This window comes from Myotis nattereri (genome assembly GCF_964212035.1).
Source record: "Myotis nattereri genome assembly, chromosome: 6".
Classification (NCBI taxonomy): Eukaryota; Metazoa; Chordata; class Mammalia; order Chiroptera; family Vespertilionidae; genus Myotis; species Myotis nattereri.
Genome location: NC_138081.1, coordinates 31,443,529 through 31,452,358, shown reverse-complemented (window position 1 = coordinate 31,452,358; position 8,830 = coordinate 31,443,529). Strand labels below are relative to the sequence as shown.

At 38.5% G+C, this 8,830-nt stretch overlaps 1 pseudogene across 1 annotated transcript; it reads left to right on the top strand.

Moving 5' to 3' along the window:
- The first annotated feature begins 929 nt into the window (after nt 1-929).
- On the top strand, nt 930-1,789 carry LOC308521421 (Y-box-binding protein 1-like; annotated as a pseudogene). Its single transcript has one exon. The product of its transcript is annotated as a Y-box-binding protein 1-like (transcript).
- Nucleotides 1,790-8,830: the final 7,041 nt, after the last annotated feature.

The window sequence follows — 8,830 nt, the reverse complement described above, 5'->3', positions numbered from 1 at the left end:
TAACTATCTTTCATTTGGATTATCACAAAAAACTCCCAACTCGTTTTCCTGTTATGTACTGTTCCCCTAGAATCAGTGCTCAAACAGCAGACAACATATCATTTTTAACATGGGTCAGGTCATATCACTCCTTTAAAAAAATTAAGATGAATATCACACCAGTAATAACTCATGCTATCTGTTCCTGAATATGGTGCTATGAGAATGTCACATTACCTCTCCAATATTTTCCCCCAAAATTTATAACCTCAGTCTAATCATGAAACAACATCAGACAAACCTAAATTGAGTGAAATTCTGCAAATTACCTGACCAATATTTTTTAAACTTGTCAAGGTCATGTAAAAAAATAGACAAATTATCACAGATTGGAGGAGATATAAATAAATGCAACATGGTATATTGGATTGAATCCTGAAACAGAAAAAGTACATTAGTAGGAAAAATAGGGAAATCTGAATGAAGTCTGTAATTCAGTTGCTAGCACTATACCAATCATATATTTTTAAATCTTGGTTAAAATACCATGGTTAAGTTGTCAACATTAAGAAAACAAGAGTTCGGCCCTGACCAGTTTGGCTCAGTGGCTAAACCATCGGCCTGTGGACTGAAGAGTTCCAGGTTCGATTACGGTCAAGGGCATGTACCTTGGTTGAGGGCACATCCCCAGTAGGGAGTGTGCAGGAGGCAGCTGATGGATGTTTCTCTCTCATGGATGTTTCTAACTCTCTATCCCTCTCCCTTCCTCTCTGTAAAAAATCAATAAAATATATTTAAAAAAAAAGAAAGAAAACAAGAGTTTGATTAATAGCGGGAGCAGAGAGCGGACCCCAGAGAGCCCTGAGCAGCCCCACAGCCGCCCAGTTACCATCACACCCCGGGAGATGCTGCAGATGCCATAGCCAGTCCCAGTCACCATCACCGCAACCATGACCAGTGAGGCTGAAACCCAGCAGCTGCCAGCCGCCTCCCCCCACCCCCAACCCTCCACCCCCCACCCCCAGTGCTGCTGACACCAAGCCAGCACTACCAGCAGCGGCTCAGGGAGCGGCTGCCGGGGTGGCCTCACATTTGTGGCACCTGCCTGCGGGGACAAGAAGGTCCTCGAAATGAAGGTTTGGAGGAACAGTAAAATGGTGCAATGTAAGAAACGGATATGGCTTCATCAACAGGAATGACACCAAAGAAGATGTATTTGTACACCAGACTGCCATAAAGTAGAACCCCAGGAGTTCCAGTGCAAGGCAGTGACTGTGCAGCAGAAGTAACCATTGTAGACGCTCTCCAGGTCGCAGGGGTCCTCCAGGCAATTACCGGCAGGATTCCCAGAACAGTGAGAGTGGGGGAAGGAATGAGGGGCCAGAGTGCTGGCCCTGGGCCCTGTCGCAGGCATCGGTTCCCACCTTACTACGCAGAGACCTATGGGTGTGGACCACAGTGTCCCAACCCTCCTGAGCAGGGAGAAGTGATGGAGGTGCTGGCAACCAGGGTGCAGGAGAGCAAGGCAGACCAGGGAGCCAGAATATGTATCGGGGCACAGACCACGATTCCGCAGGGGCCCTCCTCCCCAAAGACAGCCTAGAGAGGGTGGCAATGAAGGAGATAAGGAAAATCAAGGAGATGAGACCCAAGGTCAACAGCCACCTCAAGGTCAGTACCGCCGCAACTCAACTACCGACGCAGACTCGCGGAAAACCCTCAGTCACAAGATGACGAAGAGGAAAAAGCAGCCGATCCACCAGCGGAGAATTTGTCCGCTCCCGAGGCCGAGCAGGGCAGGGCTGAGTGAAAAGTGCCGCCTTACCACCTTTACCATCATCCGGTTTAGTCATCCAGCAAGAAGAAATATGAAATTCCAGCAATAAGAAATGAACAAAAGATTGGAGCTGAAGACCTTAAGTGCTTGCTTTTTGCCTGTTGACCAGATAACTAGAACTACCTGCATTATCTATGCAGCATGGGGCTTTATTTTTATCTAAAGACATCTCTTTTGGGTAATGACAAATGTGTTTTTTAAGAAAGAAAAAAAAAGCCTGGTTTTTCTCAATACACCTGTAAAGATTTTTAAATTGTTTCATATCTGGTCAAATTGAGAGTTTTAAGAACCTCATTTTTAATTTGTAATAAAAGTTTACAACTTGATTTCCCCCCCAAAAAGTCAACAAACTGCAACTCCTGCTAATAAAGGTCTTAAATAATAATAGTAAAAAAAGAAAACTGGAACATGGTATATGGAGATACTCAATTCTGTCTTAACAACTCTTGTGTAAATCAAATTTTAACATTTAATTTTTTAAAACATCCCTTGGGATTTTCACATCTCACCTTTAAAAAAGCAAAAGGTATTTTTTGTGTACTTACACATTCTGCCTCTCTCCACTTGCCTTTCTCCAGCCCCTCTTACCACATATTTTACTGATTTCTTCTCACTCATTTGATCACTCTGCTCAATTGATACCCTTGATTTTATTTTATTTTTTAAGCCACCCAGAAGCTCAGGCTGCAGGCCACTTTCAGCTTGGGAATTCCTTTCCTTAATTACCCACAAGGCACCCTTCCTTTTATGCCTTAGCAGGTTTCCACTCAAATATAACCTATGAGAGAGTCCTTCCCTATCATCCTTCAAAATATACCTCTCCTCAAAAACCTCACTAGCAGTCACTATTCTACTTCCCACCCTTTATTTTCCTTCATAGCATCAGTATCTGCGTAGAAATTTATTCATGTGTATATTCATTTTTTGGCCCACTTTTTTGTGAGGCCAAAAACTTGTTTTATTCACTGCCGTTAATTTCCAATTCTTGGAATTGTCTCTGTCATGTAACAGATAATCAATAAACATTTGTAGTTATCCATGATCTCTCACTTACACATAGAATCTAAATAAAGATCAAATTTATAAAAACAGAGAGTATACTGGTGGTTCCCAGCAACTGGGTGGTTTGGGGATTGTTGGTCAAATGATACAAAGTTCCAGTAATAAGATGCATAAGTTCTGGGGATGTAATTTACAGCATGGTGACTATAGTTAACAATGCTGCACCATACACTTGAAAGTTGCTAAGAGAATAGATCTTAAAAGTTCTCTCCACACACACACACAAAAGTAACTATGGCTGTGTTAACTATCCTATTATGGTGATAATTGCACAATGTATACATGTGTCAAATCATGATATTGTATATCTTAAACAATATTGTATATCACTTATGAAAGGTGGGGTTCAGGGTACAGATGTCTTGTCGTGGGTTTTTGTCTGACGAAGTTTGAATAAACTCATGGACTAACAGATTTCTTTAGTAAAAATGTAGAAGTTTATTGGAAGCATATACAAACTCCATCTGGGCAGAGGTGTCCCCAAAGGGGCCCCCCTGCAGAAGGGGGCCCCAGATGGGAAAAGCCTGCTCTCTCTTTCTCTCTAATGGGAAAAATAAAAATAAAAAAATCCTGCTTGGTGTCCCTTCGTCTTCAGTTTATATATGCTACAGTTCTTTGTTTGAACTTGACCCTTTCTAATTGGACCTTTCATTACTTTAGGGCTCCCATGCTCTCCTCATTGGTTATTTTGTTCCATGGTATCAGTTTCAAAGGCCCAATTCCATGCGGTGCTCCTCTCTTCCTCTCCCCCTTATCTTATAACATTGCTCTATCTCCTGTGAAAATCTGTTTTTCTCTTTCTGCCATTTGTCAGCATTTCTCTATCCTCTGTGAATGTTTGTTTCATTTTTCCCATACCCTGTGGCTTTTCCTTATCTCCTGTGAACATATGTCTTCCTCTCCCCTTACCCTGTGGCACTTTTCTATTCTCTGTGAATGTATGCCTTCTGGTGGCTCCAAGCCCTCACCTATGCATTCCTTCCCCATGGACCCTCTTTATTCCTAAGACTCCCTAAACCTGCCTATCTTATCCCTAAAACTCCTTTCACTTATATCTCAATAAATTTGAAAAGTAAATAAATATTTGTTAAATGTAGAATGGAAAAACCAATAAATTTATTTGGCTGGAAAATCATTAAGAAACAATACAATTAAAACCTAAAAGATATATTTATTTTCCATTTGAATATTTATATTCTAACTTATCTAACAGATACACAGTAGGAAGTACCCATTTTCTAAAATAGTTAAAATATAGTTATATTTATAGTACCATGTTCTCCAAGATAAATACAACTAAAGGGTCCAAAATAATATTTTTAGTATTATTTACCTTTAATGATTATTTCTAGAACAAATGAGTAAAGAAACACATGAATGAAAAAAGGTGGATACTATTTATCTTGTACTCACAAGAGTTTAATTTCTTGCTCAATTATTCATTCCATGTAGAGTTTCAAATGACAGGCAAATTTCAAATGGAGGTAATTAAATTCAGTAGCAATACAAAGAAAAATTATCCCTCACTAATAGCTATTTTCCTTCAGGTAATCATAAAATGCTTTCAAACAAATGCTTTTCAGGATGTCAGTAACCTTTAAGATTAATATTTGCATGTACAAATAAAGCAAACAGTGAATTGTTTTACTAAATTCTCCAGTTCTTGCTCTCATTCTGCAAAGAAATTCTGTTGCCTTTCTGAAAGCCAGTCTCTGATCAGGATTTAAATAGTGTGGTATCACACTGTGAAGCAAAATCCTATTGTATGAGTAGGAAGTTTTAGTGTACTCTGGAGTTACCTCAGAATCACAAAGCAATTAGCCGATAATGTTAAAAAGTTATGGCTAATTTAACTAATGGTTAATGGAGCCTAGTAAAACTGTCAGAGTTGATGAGCCCAGGGAGATTTTGTGCAGGAACACACATTAACGCCAGGGTCCTTTATCTCCTCTTAAGAGTTTAATCAGCATCTGGAATGATAGGCTCTTGTAATAGAATGCCAAAAATATGGTTTTTAGTTTTTAACTTTTTTAACTGTGAACAACAACTAACAAGAAGGCAGAGATTTGTCGCTAAGTATATTGTATAGGTCACAAAATCATGCTCAGGAAGTCCCTAAGAAAGCACACTTTTCTGTGACTACTAGGAATTTCAGTGGATGTCAGTAAGACCCTTCGTCCCCCTATAGTTTGAAAATACAGAATAACTACATTCATGATCTACTGAATGACAATAAAATGCCATCAAATAAACCAGTGGTTGAAATGACATGTAAAAGGATAGAGAGGAGACAAATTTGCAGAACTGAGTCTTTCAAAAAGGTTAAAAAAAGGCAGTATCTTCTAAACAAAAGTATTGAAATCCCTAGCTAAAGGACAATGCACTGTTCTCTGAGAGCTTCATGTTTTATTCATTAAATGTTTTGTAGAAGTTATGTGTTTTCACAAAGCTTATGTTACAGAATAGATCCTTTACTCAGTGAAAACGCAGCTTCCTACTGTGAGAAATTCACTTGTTTTCAAAGTACCAAATTTAAGTAATGCATGAAAATGTGGACTTAGGTACCAAAGAGAGAGGGGAGAATTCTACATAAAGAACTGAAAAAGATAGTCTTTAGAGAAATGCACCAATTAGTTAAACCATCTCAGCAAAGTTTAGGATGATTGGAGTTCACTGCTAAGAGAATGTTTCGCATGTTCCTTGCCTTCTATTAAGATTTTCTTATTATAGGTATCTGAACAAAATCTTCTGTGACAAATGTGTTGCAGATGAAAATACCGGGAGCAGTTGTGATAACCAGCACATTCGAAATAACAAAAGCATTAGCTTGATCCCCAGTTTCTATCATAAAAAGACACTGCAACAGAACTTCAATTTAATATAAAAATGGAGACATTACCAATGACAGGGCAGGAATCAGATTATTAGTAGTAAATAAATCAAAATTTATTCAAAGTCATAACAGAGGCTTCGCAAATCGAGTTAGCCAAAATAATGTTATGAATAATTTATAACATAAATGCAATGTATTATTGATTTTCACATGAAAATTATGTATTTCTGTATATTGAGCTTTGATTATTGCATATGTACAATATGCAGAGCTATATGCCAAGCATTGTGGAGAAGTGAATAAAAATGATTTTAATTTGCATTCTGGATGAGTAAAAAGATTAAATATATATTGTTAAACAAGTCAGACTGTAATAAGCCTTAATATAAGGTTAGGTTGCCGAAACCGGTTTGGCTCAGTGGATAGAGCATCGGCCTGCGGACTTAAGGGTCCTGGGTTCGATTCCGGTCAAGGGCATGTACCTGGGTTGCGGGCACATCCCCAGTGGGAGATGTGCAGGAGGCAGCTGATCGATGTTTCTCTCTCATCGATGTTTCTGGCTCTCTATCTCTCTCCCTTCCTCTCTGTAAAAAATCAATAAAATATATTTTAAAAAAAATATAAGGTTAGGTTGTAATAATTCATAGTATAGAGTCCCAATTTGCTATAAGATTATAGTTCAGGAAAATTTAATTTTAACAAGGACACCTATGATTTCAATGTTTGTGTCCGTGTAAAATTTATATGTTGACATCCTACCAGAGGAAGGTGGTGGGATTAGTAGATGGTGCCTTTGGGAGATGAGCAGGCCCTCAGGCATGGAATTAGTGTCTTTATAGAAGAGGCCCTAGGGAGCTTGCTATCTTCTCCCATCATGTGAGGAAAGTGTAACAAGTCTTTGACTAGAAGAGAGCCCAAACTTGATCATGCTGGCTCCCCGGTCTTGGACCTTGGGCTTTCAGAACTGTGAGAAAATAATGCCTGAATTTTTGTGTTTGTTTGTTTTTTAAAGGGGTTTAATTTTTTAAATATATATTTTATTGATTTGAGAGAGGGAGAGGGAATGAAGAGAGATACATCAATCAGTTGTTTCCCACATGTACCCCAACTGGGGATCGAACCCACCATATATGCCCTGACCAGAAATCAAACGAGTGAACTTTCAGCAAGGGCAAATTCCTGTTATTTGAAAGCTATCCAGTTTGCTGTATTTTGTTATAGCATCTTGAATAGACTGAAACAGGGAAGATATTTCAAGAAAGTGGGATTTGCAAAGAATTTCAGGTGAATGTGATGGGAAAGCTATATGAGGCCATTTTATTAATAACAATTCATCTTTTCATTCACTTTACAAGACGAATAGGAAATACCTAATTCCCAGGCAGTATAGTGTGTACTAGAGATGCAAAAACAAGTAGATTAGACAAGGTGTCTACACTTAGGATTACCACAGTTTAGAGAGACTAGCAGACAAATAGAAAATTAACCATATAGCATTTTCAATTCTGCCATAAAAGTATCAACAGTTTATGATTAATGGATAGGGTGAGGTTCATAGCCAAGCCTGACAATGTCAAATTAGATTTTCAGAGGATTAGTATAAAAGTTAAATATGTTTAGTCACATACCAAGCAGAGGGAACTGAAAAATAAATGGACAGTTCAGAGACTGCATGGTATATAGTAAGCGATGTAAGAAGTCTAAGGCATTCACAGAGCAGCTATTATAAGTCATGTGGTTTTGAGAGACCAGATGGGAGAGGAAGATGTGGGAACTTCCAGGTCAGTAGATGTGAGATGCACAGAGATACAAGTGCTCACTTAACTTGAGATGGGATACAAATGAGCTAATTAGGGGAAATGCTCCACTTGGTGGTAAAGCACGTCTAATTCTCCCAGTGCCTTCCTTGTCCATCAAGATGCAATTCTTGAGGTGGATGAGCTTCTGTTGCTCATATGGAAAGGAATAGGGCTGGGTGGGATTCCTCCTGAGTCTATTTAAATGTGGGCTTCTACTTCAGACGTGTCATTAACATCCTGGCCTCAAATTCTGCCTATCCACAGCAATGCCACAACCATCCCTCCAATTTCCCAAACCTGAAACATGGAATTATCTACTCATCCTCCCCAAATTACCCCAACATCCCCAGATATAGTAAAGCTACCAAGTCCCATCAATCTTGCTTCTGAAATATTTCTCTAAAGGGTCCACTTATTCCCTGGCCTTGTCTTCCATATTTTCTGTCATTGTCTCCATTCCTTTGGTGATCACTCTCTGCTGACTCAGCTCTCTGTTTTAAATTTTAATCCTTTACATTTATTTTAATCAAGGTAGCCCAGAGCCTATCTCTCTAACACACAAAATTGAATATGATACTCGCCTACAGAACTCTTGATTAACTTTCCGTCTCAGCTGGGTCACAGAACTTTTTGAGAAGATGTCTTAAAGGTTTGGACGTGCTCGATGAATAAGAAGAAAATACTTATACACCATAGTTTTTCTTATAAAAATTCAGAAAATTTATGGGACTTAGGTTCATATATTGATGCATTATGACAGGTAAACTCCATATTTAAATTCATTTTGCAATGGCTTGTCATGGCTACAGGATAAAAGTAGTCCCTAATTCTCCCCTAGCTCATTTGGCACAGATTTCCTCTTCATTTGAATGAGCAGTGTTCTACTTGCAGAAATTTTACACATAATTTTCCCACACTCCACAATTCTCTCCCAATATCAGAACCCTTCTGCACTTTACTCAATAGGCCTCTGTTTTAAAGTTCTTCCTCAACTGTTTTCTATTCTGCTATAATTTTCAACTCTGAGCAATATATTAGCTATGATTATATTTATTTCACTATTATATGTCTTCTAAGCCATAAGCTCTACTTTTGCATCCACTGTCATGAATATTATGTGGTACCTCACAGGTTTCCAATAAATATTTCTTGAATAAAGGAATATTTAGGTAACAGGGATAATATATTATTTAGTAATATCTGCCAAGTTGCAGCATAACAAGTGAATCCAAATTTTTGTGATTAATAAAGCATTATTCACAAGCTTGGGGCTATGTGACAGCTCTAGTGTGACTGATCGTATCCGTCTTGGATAGGCAA